The sequence below is a fragment of the Zootermopsis nevadensis genome, unplaced genomic scaffold (assembly GCF_977971745.1).
Source record: "Zootermopsis nevadensis isolate Lab colony 2312 unplaced genomic scaffold, Znev_1.0 Znev_ptg000021l, whole genome shotgun sequence".
NCBI lineage: Eukaryota > Metazoa > Arthropoda > Insecta > Blattodea > Termopsidae > Zootermopsis > Zootermopsis nevadensis.
The window spans coordinates 12,179,803-12,198,374 of record NW_028259153.1 but is presented as its reverse complement, the minus strand read 5'-3'; the positions used below and the strand labels follow the sequence as shown (position 1 = coordinate 12,198,374).

At 39.0% G+C, this 18,572-nt stretch overlaps 1 protein-coding gene across 3 annotated transcripts in view; it reads right to left on the bottom strand.

Annotated features, from left to right (window-relative positions):
- The window catches only part of LOC110841283 (irregular chiasm C-roughest protein-like), a 302,701-nt gene that overhangs the window by 125,761 nt on the left and 158,368 nt on the right, over window positions 1-18,572 (bottom strand). The window contains exon 1 of one of the 3 annotated variants that reach the window (XM_087352627.1): window positions 10,406-10,423. The exons of the other annotated variants lie outside the window; for them this stretch is intronic. The gene's annotated coding sequence lies outside the window, so the exon portion shown is untranslated. Of the gene's footprint in view, window positions 1-10,405; window positions 10,424-18,572 lie in introns of those variants that run through there. 3 annotated transcript variants of the gene reach the window in all.

The following is an 18,572-nucleotide window of genomic DNA, read 5'->3' as shown; positions in this document are numbered from 1 at the left end:
CGAATGGAAGTTGTAGAAAAACAAATTAATATTTAAATATAGGTCTACGTGTTATCGTTCCGCACTGAAATCTGGTCAGTGTATTTAATTTCAACAGACAACTGAAAAGAGATGAGTCAAAAGCATACAAAATACCTAACCGCAGTCATTAAGATTCCAAATGTTATGTCTCTGGGTGTGAATAGATTCCAGACGGAGCTGATATTGAACACCTCTATTGTGGTTTACAGATCACTTATTATCAAACAAAGAACTGGGACAGTAATAATTTAAGGAGTCATCGGTAAGGGAGAGGAATTGTATTACACCAAACTAAAATTCGTACAGAAATGATGATACCAGACGGGGGAGAATGAGGTACAGTTCACACATGGGAACAGGGAATTGCAGGCTGCTGTAGGTCTCTGAGAATCCGAATTAAGCTACTGAAACTGCATATGAAATTGTAAAGAGTGAAGAATGAACCAGGGTCCTGTAGCGGTCTCAGGGAACCGACAACTGTTGGTTGTGAAGGTCTGAGTTCTGTATTTGAAAGCCTAAATAAAATGACCGAAACTGAACACAAAAGTGTAAACAGATGACAGTCATCTTTACAGGCGAGAACTCACCGCCACAAATTACCTCTGGACCCAGTCGACTTTGGAGCAGAATTAAGTGTCTGGTCTGTAAGAGCCCACAGGTATTGTAAGATGGCATTCACACGAACAGCTGGGACGTTGTGTCCCAGTGGTGAGTCATGAAAGGGGTCATTCAGTCATGATGGATGGTATAGTTTGTAAAATATTAGTGTCTATGTATTTTAAAGATCTATTATCACATTTAGACTCAGTCAAAATTATATGCTAGCTCGGTAGACAATCAACAGGAAATTCGAAATCAGTCGGGAGAAAGGATGAGCTGTTCACGTCTTTCATAACAACTGTGTTTTATTCAACACTTTACGAGAACTGGCTTTCACTATTCTTTGTGAGATGTGAAGACGTCAGTCCTGAAGCTTCATTCTTGTCTTTGACTCCCTCTTTGTTGATGACAAGTTCTTCTGTTCGTCTTCTGCTTGAAGGTGATTGTCTTCCTTGTTCATATTATTATTGCTATTACTTTGGACCGGTTCAAGAGTTCATTCAGTCTCTTCTTTAGGGTACCTGGGGCTCCTGCCCCCTGAGATAAAGCTAACGGAGCCTGAATCTAACCAGTAGTGTCGAGATTAAGAACGCGTTAAATTTTCCCTCCACTCCCCAATACATCTTAATGGCATGTTCCTCATGTACAGGGAACGCATGTGAAAAAAAAATGTGTGAACTGGTAGCTCATTTGTATTATCATCATTATCATCATCATAATCATCATCACCATTATCGTCGTCACAGTTCTTTAGTCAACGTCAACAGTCACTGGATCCCACTGTATTCTACTGTATACTCGGTGCTCATCCCAGACGACAAACTTGAATATTCCAATATCTGTGTTATGTACAAACAGTTGGACGGTGTTTGCTTGCGCTAACAGAGGCATAAACGTTCTCAGTAATGAAGCTAGATGACAGAATGTCTATGTTACAAGTGCTACTACCATTAGGCAGCCTATAGATAGGAAGGGAACACAGAAGAAAGAATGGAAGTAGACACTGTACCCAATAAATCATTGCCCATTGAACGTCAATAGGCCTTATCCATTAGTCACGGATGTACTTCAGACTGATCCGGACACAGCGGTGAAGAAAAGGAACACCCCCCCGGCCCCCGAAATGTACAAAACAGATAACACTCCCTTTCAGTGCTACAGCTTCTGTCTGACACGCACTGTAATTTGGTTCGTAAGCAATGAGATGACTGTAAAATAAAGTCACGTAATAAGGCCTGAAGTAACAGTAATGACTGATCAGTTTGATACATATTAATCTTACGTTTATAAAATGTAAAAGGAACCAAGATTTTAACAGACGTCGGAAGAGGTTTTACTTACTGAAAGACGCAATATTGAATCTGTCTCTTGACAGGACAGAACTCCGTAAAACATCACTCGTGTTGCGCTGTCATTCGTAACGTGAGTGATCCGGGATGTTTCATAATACGCAGATAGACTAATTTTCAGCAAACATTGTCGTCAGGGTGGTGAACAAAGCAAGCAGGAATACGTGGGTGGGGCATGTAGCGCGCATGGGGAATATGAGAAATGTGTACAAAATTCTAGTCGGGGAACAGAGCACTTGGCAGACTTACACGTTGGTTAGCAGATAATATTAAAATTGACATTGAATGAGGTATGGTGTGAACTGGATAAAGGTTCAGTAGCAGGGTCTTCTGAACACGGTAGTGAACCTTCGGTTTCATTGGACGGGGGAGGGGAATTGTTGGCTAGCTGATCGACTGTTAGCTTCTCAAGAAGGACTCTGGTAAATGGAGGTAGTTATACCGATACAATTCATAGCTCCCGCTACGTGTCGTGGAAAATTCAATATTTTAATATCGCTGTGAATGGAACTGTTCCAATGTTCTCGCATAAATAATTCTTCCGATATCCTGGACTAAAGCTTACGTATATTCTGTTACGGCTAAGGTCCGAAACCATTATATTACTTTGTCTTCTCCTATTCCGCTTCACGGAAGAGGAACTGTCTGGAATCTGCTACGCATTTGTCGCAGATATGTACCCTCTTGGACAGCCCATTTCGAACTGCAGACATTTTGTGTAAAGAATGGCATGCGTGGCTGCAGATTCTGGACGGCGTAAGCGGATTCTGAACGTGTCTTCACGGTATTTTACTTCACATGACTAGTTGATAAGAAGAAAGCGACACTTAAAAATTGCCTTCCATTTTCCCAGAGTATTGGACGGTTTTTAAGAGTGAATGTGACATATTAACAGTTCGATTTTTTATTTTCCGCTTACTCATTCCCCTTACAGGAAATATGAATGGTGTTAGCTACGTAAATGGAAGTGTCAAGTTGTAAAGAAATAAAAGAATAACGCATAATTCTTCATACAGGCGTATTAAGAGTACATGTCCCCATTCCGCATGCCCTTTCTCAGGAATGTATCCCCTAACAAATAAGAATGTGCGATTGTAACAGAACCATATATAAGTATATGGAACAGTCTTCTTGAGAAACTCATGGACGCTCACATGCTCAAGAAATTCCCTTCTTTTTACGTAATCCGAAAATGCATTACTGTGTTCACAACATCTTGTCATTTACCCCTGTCATGAGCAATTTAAATTCATTTCACACCCTTGTATCCCAGTTTTATGAGATGAGTTTTAATATTATCCCTTTCTATGCCAAGGTCTCCCGCTTGGGATTTTCTGGCCAAAAGTATTATCAGAACCATAACCGTCAGTAAGTTTAATTCGTAGTATCATTTACCAAAAGAAATAACTGCTGCGGTCCACCGCTTTGGATCTAATACAAAATTTAAATCAATTAAATTAGCATTTGCCAACACACAACTGTTGACTGCAAGGCAGCGCACACAAGCAATATACGTCGCGTTAATTAAAACGCACACCATTGTCCTCGTAGTTCCCAAATAACGGCGAAACTAGCGAACAGGTGGGTGTCGTTCAATTACAAGAATAGCCATCGGTCATCCAAGGTGTAACAGAGTTTTGGCGCCAGTGGGACTATAGGCCTGCAGATTGCTTTATTTCTAAAAATAATGAGCTGTCGTTGACAAAATAATTAGGGTATTAAGATAATAACACGGAACAAATGGCTGTAGAAAACCTAACAAGACACTTCAAAATTTGTTCCTAGCTTTATTTTGGTCGGGCGTTTAAAGAATAACACACTGAAATACGTAAGGAAACATTAAATGCATTTGAGGTATAATTAATTCAGACTGCACTAAAAATGCTCGCATAATTATCTGAGGTGTTTTCTCAAGTCGTTATATCAGACTTTTTAAACATAATCCTCTCGGGTTCTCAGTTGTGTCAGATGGTTAAATTCGCCCACAGTTTAGGGATCATCTGTGCCCCCATCTTCAGGGAGTCTGATCAGAACTGATGGGGACAGAGATCGACCCTGAAACGTCGGCCAGTTTTAACCATTTGACACAGGTGATAGCCGAGAATATTTTTTAAGTCGTTTCGCCGTGGAAGGTTTATATCAGACCTTTAGTGAGAAATGGACTTTTCACGAACCGAAAGTTCAGATTTATATACTGCGTCTCGCGAAGGTGTTCGTTTAACAACTTTTCCGCAGGAAATACTCTGTCTCACAAACAAGATCCGAGTCCCTGGTTCCAAGTAACGAGAAGGTTTATTCCGCCCGAGCATTGCAAGGACATACAACGTTTCCGATATTTTGCATTCCAAGAAGAATCCATTCTCTGCGAACAGGTATTGAATTTTTTTAAAAATAATTAAACTTCCTCAGCATGATGAACTACAAAACCACTTCTTGTTCATGACCAAGACGTACTTGGCTGTTATTAATATCATGCTATGGTGATATTTACCAAGTAAGTAGCATGCTACATAATTTAAAATAGCTTGCTACATGAAATCTGTGAAACATATTAAAAGTGTAATAAACATTTCATATTTGCTTAAGACACGACACCTAAACCGATAAAGGCTCTGCGCCTGTTAAAAGAAATGTCGTATCCAGTGGTTGAACTGAAGTTGGTCTTTAACCAATTCAACACTGAAGAAACATGTATGCAATTAAATACGAGCTGATTAACAGTTATACATGCAGAGAAGTGTTGACCTATACAGCCGATCGCAGTGGAAGTACAAGACAAGACGTGATTACACAAAGCAACGTCAGAAAAGACGAGACGAGACATGGTTATGAAGATGGCTGTCTTCTGGGCGTACAGATGACGGCGATTAGTGATACATGTTTCATTCTAGTCCGTAAGAAACGAAAGGAAGAGATCTAGGCGTAGATGGACAGCTTATGTTGACTTGGATTTTAAAGAAAATTGTTTGAGGCCGCGTACTGGATTCAACTAGCTCAGGATAGTGTCCATTGGCTGGCTGTTGTGAACACAATAATGGACCTTCAGGCTACATAAAAGATGGTCAGTTTCGTGACTTTTAACTTCTTAAGTGGGACACTACTGCATAAAGTTGATCATGAAAGCTACGTCTGCTGGCTAATAGTAACACTGTGATGTTTGGATACATAAGAAAAGGGCGGTGACCTTTTTCACGGCTCGCGTGCTAAAATTACATAAACAAGTTTACAAATTCTTTGCATGCCATGCAGTTAACAGATAATAGTACAAATTAATAATTTCTAGAAGTAAATCTTCTTTTATTATGTCGCTAAATTAAGCGAACATAGTCGTGGACTGCTTTTGTCTTTCAAGTACACACAACCAGAATTCTCTCGTGACAGGGATCTTACGAAGATAAATATTTTAGTATGCAGATTGTCAAAAGAACTGTGACCATGGATCAGTTGAATCTGCCACCAGCTGAATGGATCAGAATCTTTGAGAAAGCTATGGTCGCCCACCTAGTCAAGAAGTGCACACAAGTTGTGATGCTTCTCATTAAGAAGATTTATCTGGCCTCACTTTAACCCTGTTGGGCCCAAATATTGTAATCAGCACCCTTGTCTCATCAATCCGTATTCTTCCACTAATGTGAGAGACCACGTGTTTGAAACTCTGAATTAATATTTCTGTAGTTTTACTGTACTAGTGAGAAAAATTAAAATGTGTTCAAATGAAATATAGAGTAACGTCCGTGTAGGTAAACTTTCTATGCATTTCCTGCTTCGAATGGTTTGTAACAAAGAGGAGCTTTAGAATACGCCATCAGCAAGATGTGAGAAAAGAAAGAGGGATTAGAACTGGGTGTCACACATCAGTTTCTGACGTAGGCGTGGATTGGATTCGTCTGGCTCTGTACAAAATAATGGCAGGCTTTTGCGAACGCCTTTGGTTTCAAACAGAAAGTTTTAAACTGTATGCTGAAAGGCCGAATATAAACGCGTTCATTTAAGTCTTTAATGAGATTAAAGTCTGTATCTTTGATAACTTTTCTCCGCAAGCTACTTTAGTGGAGAAGTTTCAACCCTGGCGTTTCGTACACCGATTTCATATCTTTCCATTGGATAATATGACAACGCTTCTTCATGGCCGTTATAAAATGTGTCGCGTGGTTTGTAGGCTGACAGGTTGCTACGTAGAAGAAAATCAATGAACTAGGAGCGATCCGAACCAACGACACAAGGAAACAATCCCGCTGTAGTTAACGATTTCGGCCAATCAGAGAACTGAAACTGTATGTCCGTTCCTACAACAACAGAGCATCTTCATCGAGTCGCACATACAGTATTGTACTTTACAGCCGACTATTAATAATCTGACTTAAAATGACGTTATTTATTTCCTGAAAGGGATTTCAAGTTTTGAAGGCGGAATCAGATTTTTTACTGTCAGTAGCTGTGACCTTATATAAAACCTTTCTGAATTGTCAGTTCTCATGGCCCAGCAGGTAGGATTAAGTGAAGCTAAAGAAATTATTAACGATTTTCCTGGAAGCGCTCGCAAATTGTAACAAATAAAAAGAAGAAATATGTGGGAGTTATCTGACTGTCAATTTTTCGTTTTAAAGCTGAGGCTGGGACCCAGGTGCGCTGACGGCAGTTTCGGGCATCACAAGCCGTTAATTGTGTTTTATACGACTTCATTAATTTGTGTTGCAATTTCACTTCTACCGTAATACTCGAAATTTGGTCAAGTAGTGTTCCACGTCAGGGAACTCCCAAGCGTCGAATATGTTGCAGTCAGTATAGCGTTATCTCGCGGCCTCTGTCGCTCGATTCCATTTTGTTCCGTCATTAAACTGCACCTTTAGGCCTACTTCATGTCACTGAACAGTTACTACTAGGATCACCATTTAAAATATGAAAATAGGCTTTGTTTATTTACTTATCTGTAGCCTTTTAACAGCGCTGTCAGACAACCGAGCGTCAACTAATGAAACGACCGATTAATAAAAATTCGAAAGAATATGGCAGTTGCGGCAGTGACCTAATTTAAGGCACTGTTCCGACATTTGCATGAAGAGACTGAGGAGAATAATTAAAAATCTCGGCCAGAATGTGAGGTGTATGGACAAAGAATTAAACTCAAAATTTACCGATATGAAGAAAGAGTTCTAATCCCTCGGTCGCAACGTTTGATGAATATAAGCGAGGATTTGACAGTTTTGAGTCTTTTCGTAATTAGGGAAATATGCTGTCTAACGGTTGCTCATTAATTACTTTCATCTGAAACGTTTAACGAAGCAAAGGAAAACTGTGTGTCTCTATAATATGAACTGAGATGTATATTTCGGTGTACGTTGCTCGCGTCACAGAAGAAAGGGAAAATTGGAAAAATTCTATTTCTATCTGCAGCAAATAAAAATACAATTCTGCGCACAGGATGTAAAATATAACAGATAAACACATTTGTAACTTTGCGCACTTCCACATGCAAAGAATCTCACCAATCCTGATGGTCTATTTTTAAGAAATAAACACCGGACTGTGAAATTGAGCCGTAATATGGGCTGTGTTGATGGAACGAAAAATATCTTTCCACATTATTCAATATTCTGACGAGGAATTCAACGGATAATTTTCTCAATTGCTGTGACCGCTCTCGGAAGACAATCAAAACTTTGAATCTCATTAATACGAAACACACAGGCATCTACGGCGACTTGCGTCGATCGATTATGTTTTACGACGGTCGTTTTATTCTCAGTAATTACAGTAAAATGCCAAGTGGATGTACAACCCTCATATTATGTTGTGCTCTTATAGCACACAGACGCGATCAACCGGAATACTTTAAGCGTGGGCTGTTACCCGGCCAAATTTTGAACTCGACACTCGTCAGCAAAGACTGCACGCTTGCCCTTGGTTAGGCCTGTCTTACGTGTAATAAAACATGCATCGCCATTTCGTGCGTCTCCGCCAAAATTAGTTGAAAGTAGTTCAAACGGTGTTCTGTCCTCGTCCCATTTTACTGTCCAACCTTCTTATTAAATGGACTGACCAAGGAAAACACTACAATAAACTAGCGTACGCTTGTAAAGATTTAGAAGCAACCAAACGTTTAAATATTACTAAGTGCAACGTGCCACAATATGATCTTTTGTCTGGAAATTATGTAGAGTTTAAATATATATATGTATATATATTCCCCTGAAACATAAAATTAAAATATATAACGATAACTTATTATGAAATATTTACTAATATTAGTATGGTATTTCTTTGAATTAACTGATTTCATATTGTATTATGTCTTACGCCACGGCCCAGTGAATTACTTTCACGAAGCACTACTGTATCGTAATCCGCAGTGTGAAAAAGAGGCTACATTAATGGATTTAATTCTGCGTTATAGGTTAAGTACGCGTAGTTATTTCTATCCCAAGTTACCATCCAGTGAAGCATTCAGGTGTTTAATCAGCGATTAATTTCCCCTACAAATCATACATTTTAATTGCCTTTATTAGGTCTATTACCGTAATTGACTCTACGGCCCCAATGAGCAATGGGCCTCTGTCTTCCGGTTTTGCTAGCTTTCAGGGTCCTCAAGACATTTGGTAGAAATCCTTGTATGGGCGTTGGGCGGATGTTACTGGGCCCGGCTCAATGGATTCGGATCACGATATCCGTACCTGCTGCGGTGGGATTTCGAACACCTGACCCCCTGAATTCATAACAGAAACGGAACATTTGGCTCCTGCTTCTGTTGATATGTAATCTCGTTCCGGACAAGACTTTTACCTGAAGAAAGCGGTTTCCGTTTTCTTGTTACTGCAGATGAAAATCCAATACGACGGGTAGCATCAGCGACAAATCGTCTGGTAACAAAAAACTGGCTGAGTGACCAGCTACGTATTTATAAGCAGATAATCGCTCGGATCATGAAATTGACCGCCATTTATGAATAAAAAAAACCCATACACCCAAGTATTTCCTTAAGTCACATTTTAATAGTATCCACCCATCTACTTCTATGTTTCCAAGTGGTATTTTACCTTCAGGCTCTGCAATTTAAAACAAAATAAGTCTTCAACACTGCGATTTACATTTTTAACTATCAACACATTAGTCAGGCTTCTTCATTTCAGTAAATTTCAGACCACTGGTAAAGAAGTTTCAGATACTAATATAATTCACCGAGAAAATAGATGGTTAACTTCTTTTCTCTTCTCCAGTTGTCATGGATTAGGTTCTCTGGACAATACCAACTCAGAATTAATTCTAAAACTATGAATAATCTAGAAAATGGACGCTAATCCTCTGTCTACACTGGACAACACAACACAAAAAAAGAGGACATTTATCCGTGACCTGAAAAATATTCCAGTTGTGCAGTGACACGCTTTTATTAATACTGCCACTTCACAGTAATGTAATACAAATGATTATCTGCTCAGAATGGAAGCTGTTAAATCCAGTTATAATTTGCACACGGCCGCACAAAACATGGTTTTGTTATTTGAATCACGAGCAGAAACCTGAAGGACAAGTACAGACAGCTACAGCGCCACCAAGAAGCTGTAATATCCCTGAGGGAAGGATATTAGAGCGTCCGGAATTCTCGGCTAACGCTTTCACAATCTGGCGTCAACCTGAGAGGAAAAGTAATATATGCTCCAGTTAATATTGTTTATTTAAAGGTGAGCTGTTTCAGAGTGTGGCAGTGGTGGAGAAGGACGTTTGCTTCCTCTGCGTTAGAATACAAATATTTTACAAACAAACAAAAAGGGATTGATATTCTGATAACAGTGTTTGTCAGCAAGCCCTTCCGGATTCAAACGACACGAAATTTTTTATGTGCACGAAATTGTTTAATTATGAGCCCATCACCTTCCTCAGTACCAAAACTCATGCATACATAAAACATGTACGCAAGACACTATATACAAGCAAACATAATAAATACGTACATTCAAACAAACATACACACAAATACAAAACACGCACATACACACACTATATACGCGAACACATAAATGACAAACATAATTATGTAAATACTTTGATAAACTTTCACACATACTCACGCATACGTGGAATGAAAACAAATTTGCATAATTTCTCTTTGGCAACGCGATGTGTATGGAATGACTTCACATGCGATTTGTGCATTTCATCATTATACCTACACAGAACGGTTTTATTATCTCGCTCTGAACGTCGGACGTGTTCTTCAGAAATTTGTACAAAGTTATTCCCAAATTTGTGATGTCCTGACAAAACAGTGGATCATCCTAAACAAATATTTAGTAGCGTCTGAATTATTGACATATTTAAATATAACTGGAAGATTATATGGCAAATATGTAATGTCTTCGTTATGGGACACAATTGTGCACATCACGAACACTTTTGGCGTGTACTGATGTCCTGCCAATACTTAACTCTACACTTACCATTAACGACTTCACATCTGCACATTTGCATTTTTGTAGGTCTAGCACTCACCTGAAACAAAAGAGAAAAACAAAGTACTGATAGGGAAATACGTGATATTTGTTCGCGTGTCACTTTTACACAGAATTACTGTTTATCGAACTAAATGTTTCAGATGCATGAGCCCATCTTCAGGTGCGATGTGATTATGCAATTGTTGCACTCATGTTTAAAAACAAAGAATCACTATCATTATTAGTTAAATGATATAAAATATTATCTAAAATTTGCGAGTGTTCCCTTCCAAGTCATCTTGTGTGTGTTATTAGCGGCTAAATTAAAGAGAATGAGATATATTGGATTACGTAGCTCACATGGGGCAAATGAAAAATAAATGTAACATTTTATTTAGAAGCCCTGGACGTGAGCCAATTAGGCATATAAAAATTTATTTTAATTAGTGGTCCGAGATGTGAACTGGTTTCCTCTGGCTTAGGATAGAATTCAAGGACGGACTTTTCTGAACCAAACATTACAATGGGTAACAAATATTATAGTTTCGTAAAGATCAGTGATTTCTTCACTATATGAGCGACTATCGAGTTCATAAGAATTGTGCTTCATACTGATATTGCTAAAAGTTGCAAGACGGTTTCACACAAGTGCGTGCAATTTTCACATATGAATAAACCTCGGCGAAACGAATACAGATCTAGAGTTTTGGCTACAAATAATTGGCCTAGGCTTTGATGCCGAAGTTCGTCTAAATAATATTTAAGAATGTAGCCCGTACCGCACTGAAAACACAACACCTCACCATTATAAAGATCAGTTGATTAATGCTGTTCAAGGAAGTAATCGCTGTTTATACTGAAACAGATATTGGTAAATGCAAAATGCAGAACTGTCAATTGTTAAATGAAATGGTAAGTACAGTTACAAGTGAGCTTTGATGAATGAAATGCAGAAGCAGACCCAAGATCTGTTTCTTAAGTTTAATGGCGATCTAGATCAGTGGTATCAACCTGGGGTACGCGAAGGCATCTTACGGGGTACGTGAAATTTAAAAAAAATATTATTTTATGATAAGCACTGAATAATCAGGGCCAGATTTAACACATTATTTTGGATGTAATTTATGTAATTTATTTTAATGTAGATTATATACTATGTATAATTTGAATTATACACCAACAACTTTGGGGGTACAAAGTTAAAGAGAAATTATGTCTGGGGGTACGCGAACAAAAAAGGTTGAATACCACTGATTTAGATAACCGGATTTGTCATTGTGTGTGTGAGCTAGCTGGTGTGTGGTTTTTCAGTAAGTCTTCGCACATTTTTAAATTGTGAGATGGAAGATAAACGGACAGTTGTGATTTAATCTTAACTTCTTTGCTACTTAAAGAAAACCGATACAGTGCGGCGTCATCTAGGGTTTCTGCTTGTACGTTATTCTAGTTTTGCACGATGGATAACACCACCGCTTGCAGAAGGGTTGGAGGGGGAGTTGGCAAGACATATTTGGTTGTGTTATGTATCATTTTTTATTACAATGTAGTGATTAAATCGGTAAAAACTGCTTTAATGTATGTGACTCGTATTTCTACGTTCCGTAAAATTACTGTATCGAATTGGATTTAAAGCTAATTACGAAAATGTTCCACGTCCATTTTCAGAATTATTGCGGACGAAGCAAAATGGTTGCAGAGAAGAAACATGGTGGCCTGAATACTATTCCGCGTGACGTCCTGGGATGTAATAGAAACTAGAGATCCTGTTTCCTGGATGTTAATGGCATGTGAGTATATCAGCAGGAAACTTGGGTGGCTGCCTGCACAACAGGGAGTTGGGAGTTCTCCTAGCAGGCTGTTTAAATTTTCATACTTCCTTTGCACTGTGTATAAATGGACGTACTGTGTGGAGATCGCGTTAACTCCACCCTCACTTCCATGGTTCATATTCTAAACTACTCAACGGATTTTGATTAAATTTAATATCTGTGGTCAACGCACAGAAACTGCTGAGTGAACTTAATTTTGGCCCGAATCAGTCACTCGTACTTTAATTCAAACTTAAATCGAAATATATTCGGCTTTAAAAACCTTTTCCTAGTATAAAAGACTGGCGTATGACAAGATACATACATAATTGAGATATACGCAATATTTCTTTTGCGTAATTTAACGAAATAAATATAAATGGACTTCTGCCGTTCTTTTTTGACAGTGTTGTTGTTTGCATCTCCTACAAGAATGAAGCAAAATTTGAACTAATTTAACAATGAAGATGGCTGTCTTCTCACTGAAACGTCAGTAAACATCTACCACACTACACGACGCTGCAACCCAGAAAACAGCCATCTTCTTATTCGCCGCCATTAGAACCTCAAATGCAACTGAATTTAATATTTGTCACCATTTGAAAATTACGAAACTATCTAAGATTAGAGGTGTACTGATTCTTGATGGTACTAATCTGAAACATTTAACTAAGGACAATCAAGAGCAATTTGTGCCTTTATCCTCGGCGACGACTATAAAGATGACGGTCTTCTTCAAGGAATTAATAGTTTTTTATGCAAACCTAACTTTTATTTGTGTGAAAAAGTTCGACTCCTGCCCCTTTAATGAACCATACGAACTGACTCAATGTTCTCCCACCCTATTTATTTAATGCACATTCGAATATTCCATTCCTATCTGCACCTAGGTCTGTCTAGTATTCTCTTACCTTCAGACTTTCTACCCAAAATTTTGTGTGCAATTATCAACTCCCCAAAACACAATACATGTCCCATACATCTCACCATCATTGATTTAATAACTATAATATTTGGTGACAAGTACGAACTATGAAGCATCTTATTTCAAATTGCATGACACGAGGTTGAAGGCCAGGAAAGGGCAGCCGACATAGAATTTGCAGGGTACAATTCATAGTGACTGACTCGCACTAGCTGCAGACGTATTAGTCGACTTTTCACATCTTATCTTATTTTAATCTACATACATAATGAGTTTTGTTTAATTATGTGGTGTAACTGCAAGCCATAAGATAATTCACTTAATTCCAGAGCCGCGGTTGATGGATTACAAAACGATGATATCCAAGACTTTCCATGTATCTCCCTTTCTCTCTTTCATAAAGTCTCTCTCCCATCTCATTTCTTCAGTTCTACAAGCACGAACTTCCAAATGAGAATCTGACATTCAAATAGAAGAACTATCTACTAGTTCTACGATTACAAGCAGCGTGGCCTGGTGTTTCGGATACATGCAAGAATCTATGATAATAATCGAGATTTAATAATAATTGTTGAAATGTAAGTTTCAATTGAAGTGGCGGCTTGAGATTTAAAAACCGACGACCTAAATAATCAATACAACTACTACTACTAATTATTCAATTAAATTCAATTCATTTATTAAAGTGCTTGACAACAGCCAAAAAGGCCAATAACAGCCAAGCCAAATAATAGGCTCAGGACTTTCTGAACTTAATAAAACTACATTTAAAGTAAGGAAGATCAGACAGTGCGTCGTCATAAAACGCATACTGATAAGTTATTTTAGAAACTTAACGCTGCCAACACTACCGGCTTACTTGACTTCGCTTTTATATTGCCGTATCTGCTGGAAATAATAAACTTTCTAAATTCGTGCGTGCAGTATTGATTATGAGCCGCCTACAGTTGACTGGGGTCAAAGGCGCGTATGGTCTTTGACCTCTTGAGAACTCTGATCATGGGTTAGACTCTTGCTGGAGGCATGACTGAATCTTCACAATTTTAGGCCTCGATCTGCCTGTCTGTCGTTTTGTCCGCACGAAACAACTCTAGAATTGAAAAACATATTTTAACGAAATTTAATACTGGGACATATTTTAGTTTTGGTTGAAATCCGATAGTGACAGTATCTTTTCATGAAGGAGTACGTGGGTCTCCGCGCGAAAGTGACAGGGTGGAGAATCCTCCCCCGGAGAATTCCGTTTGGGGAATCTCCAGCTGTGGAGTTCCCGGCCATTGACGAAGTTCAAATTCCACGTGTGGGGGTTTGGCGTGAATGCCGCAGTGTTCCAGATAGTAAGCACATCTGAAACGTCGGTCAGTATATACCAAACTACACGGCCTAACATCCCAGAAGACAGGCAGAGCATGAAATCTCACATTTAGATGAATTTGTCTATGAGCAGATATATTTTTCTAATTGAAGTCCATAATTATTTGATGGACAACATTTCCGTCTTGTTTTTAATTAGCGACATAACGACGAAAATCCCACGTGAAGATACATCCCTGATTTGCGGCTATAGTTCGAATTCTTATTTCAGATACATGTGTTAGACCCCAGGAAGGATTTCAACAGTTGGACGAAGGTGACAGATCGACATGCAGGGGTCATAATATAAACGTAGCTATTTAACGACGATGTATTTACACAGAAGTTTTTGCAACTTCGTTTGAGCTGTGAGGACGAGTATACACAGCGAAAGACCGTTCATTTGAGCTGCACGAGTGTGTTGCATTGAAAGCGCACGTACGTTCGTATGGAATTCTAGTCTCATGCCTCACTCCGGCCGGTTGCTCTGTTGAACACATTAAAGCCAGGGATTGATTGTGTTGCTATTTTGACCATGTGATCCGATTTATACTTCATATTTTCAGTAGAGTTCGTGGTAAAATGTGGGTGATGGAGGAAATGGTTATCCTCAACTGCTCATTTCTACGGAATTTGTCGCTGAGTAAGACAAAGCAGAGACCCGTATACGAAAGTGTCAGTTATAATTTGAGCACTGTTCTATTCCACCGGATATGGGGAACCTTTTCTGCAGGCGGGCCATTAGAGAGAATGGAAAAGTTTCTTTCTTGTTGAAACTAAGTGATGAAAATACGTATTCTTCTTCGAGAAGAACACCGAGTTTCTCTCAGCATTTACCTTGCTCCGATATCTTCGTCTCTTTTGTTAGTTTTCTCGTCTCTCGTCAATATAATGCTGAATACCCTCGTCTTTCATGATTCTCAGCCAATTATTAGATCATTTAAGATTTTCCAGACCAGCTGCACGCAAACCCTTGTTCTTTCCTTGGCGGTGAAGCGGCCGTGGCGTGAACCTAACTATTGCCGAGATCAAAAATGCATTGAGATGGGGAAGTGATAATGAATTATGGAGTAAGGATTTGGAAGGAGACGGTCGCGGACTGTTTGAAAGCTTTTATACCAACACTCGCCTGGACAGGGCGAAGATACACCGCAGTTGCTAACCCAGCTGAGATTCGAACGGATTAGGCCTACGTAATTTTTTACATTATTATGTAGGCCTTGTAAAATGATTTAGAGACGTAACCGATTCAAACCAAAGCTCATCTGAATAATACTGAATGATTTAGTTTCTGCCTAAAATAAAACACAACGCTTATCAATTACAAAGCGGAAAATAATCGCTGTTTATTCTGGGAATCACATGAAGCTCATAAATATACTCTGTGGGCAGCAGAGCTTAAGACGTCTTTCGCCTCCTTGAGAACCTCAATTCTCACGAAATGCAAAGTTTTCTAATATTAAAGCAGGTGGTAGTCCCGTTCCGTTTCTGGAAAAACCGCAAGAGGTAGGAAGTAAAGTTAATAGTAATTTGGTATGAACTTAATGTAATTGAGCCGCTCATAAAGGGAATTCTGAAAACAATTTCAGAGGTGGAAGTAACTTCACTGTTTACCAGCCAATTCTTTCAGTTCATAAACCACTTTTAATTTACATCTTGGCATATAATACAGTGCTCGGCAGAACTAACTGGCGCTGTTCGAGGCGGGCGAGACCTATGCTCTGAATAAGTAATTGGACAATTTGTAAGTCTGCATACTACATGAGTCACCAATCAAGGACCGCACTCGTGAGTTGGCTAGCAGGATCGACCATACAGTCAGCAGTTAACTAATTGAATAAGCAAAATTCTTGTTTCTGTTTGTCAATAGAATCCCCGCCTTTTATGGAATACAAAGCTTCATTACCGTGTTAATAAAAGCCCGCCACCGGTCCCTATCCTGAGCCAGATGCATTGAATCCAAACCCGCAACCCTATTTTCCTAAGATATATCTAAATATTATCTTGCCCTCTACTCCTAGATCTTGCTAATAGGTATTAATCTGCATTTTAACGAAACAAGTGACTCAAGTAATTATTTGTTTTGTCGCCTATTCTGGCCATTAAATGTTTATTTGTTTGTTTTTTGTATTTGTTACTTTATATAGGCTGCTTTGCATTGGAAAGAAGACTGGGGGTGCTTGAGAACAGGCAGTATAGGATAATATTTGGATTTAACAGCGAAGAAAATTGCGTAATATGGCTCTTTATAATTTCACCCAATATAATTTCTGTGATCAGCTCGAGAACTGCATACAATATTTTATCCGGAAAACGTTAAGCGAAGAGATGATTTGGGGTGGCTAGGCTTAGATGGGAGGATAATATTAAAATAGGTTTTCAAGGAACAGATTGTGATGATGTGGACTGGATACATGATAATGTATCTTTGGTCTCCATAAATGCGGACACATTTTTGAGTAGTTGAGCGTCTGTTAACTTCTCAAGAAGAACCGTGGTCCAGGGAGGTAGTCATGTACCCTTATTTTAATTTATTCCCTTGTCGAAATCATGAAATTACAAAAGTTTCCAATTTCAAATTAGTTCTGTAATGGCACCGAAAGCTGTTTATTAAATTAACGTGTAAATCACCTCCGTAGTGCCTAATATTTGTATCTTTGGCAAACTATTGCGATATTGAGTCAACAAAGCGGTGTGATTTCAAAAGGAATTGACAGTTAAAACAGTCCGAGTTCTAAATCTGCAGCAAGTTGTATTTATGAGTGTAGTAAGCTCAGGTTACCGGAGTTTCATTTACATTGCAAAAGCTGAGACAGTTAAACTTTGTGTAACTGTATACCATTTTAACCTCGGGTTTGAGATCAGATGGAGGTAAAGTACGTGAAGCAAGATCTTCTGTGTTCGTATTCCGGTACGACAGGCTGGATATACGGCGAAACTCGTGATGGTGATTTTCCGACATCATGTGATTAGGGGAAGGTGATCACATTGTGGTTTCTCGTTGCCTTCCACATGATGGGACAATAATTAGGTTACTGTAACGAGATGAAGAGCTCCTTCTGTGTCTTACGAGAAACTCAAGACTCGAGACCGTTGGGTCCCATGACGTAAGACATCCACTGGCCTTCCTTCCGTTTAACCCTGCCTTTGGAAATTCCATCTCAATTGATTTTGGTCTCATGCTCTTCTCTGAAATGATATTAATAGAACTGATTTATACTGTTCGTTCGGCAGCTGCTCTGTTAAGTGCCCTTAACGCTGTTCCATTTTCAGGGGCAAAAGTCAGTCAGTGTGTTTAATCTCGCCAAATATCATCATGATAATAAAATCAGGGATGATGAGAAGGGATACGAGAAAGGCATACAGCTGTATGTTGCAAAGCCGAAGGGAAGAGACAACGTGGGAGATCGTAGATTTTAATGCATGATATGCGAAGATGTTAACTGGATTATACTGGCCCAGAGAATAGGATCCAACGATGAGGTTACCTGAACACGGAAATTAACCTTCGTGTTACATAAAATGTAGGGTTTTCTTGAGCAGCTGAATAACTATAATCTTCTAACGTATGCCCCTGTTGCATGGAATTAACCCTTCCAAGAGTAAAGCTCGTCCAACGATATTTCAAAGTCAGGTTCAAGCTCAAAGAAAACACAATTCGTCCCCACTACAGAGGATTAGTTGGTATGCTCTGTTTTGGTGAACAAAACAATCATATGAACCACAACGTGGGAAAAATGCAGTTATTTAATGTAATAGCGGGTGGTGCATATAGTTTACCGTTATACTTTAAAGGGCTCAGTCATTCTTTGCTTAATTAGTTCTGTGTTCCAAATGTTTACTGCAAGATTGATGTTTTAAATATCAGGGATTGTCAGGTCCAACTCGAAAGCTAAATATGCAGAATGCTCCTTATCACCTGTCCACGACTCCTTGACATTCGTAGTTACCCTCCATAGGCTTAATTGGAAGCCGGAAGCCGCCTCTTTCCTAGGGGGGTGAGATGGGATGACCTGTGTCTAATGGGGCAGACCTTAATACGTATGATATTAAAATGGATCTTAAATAAATATCGTGTAAGGGAGTT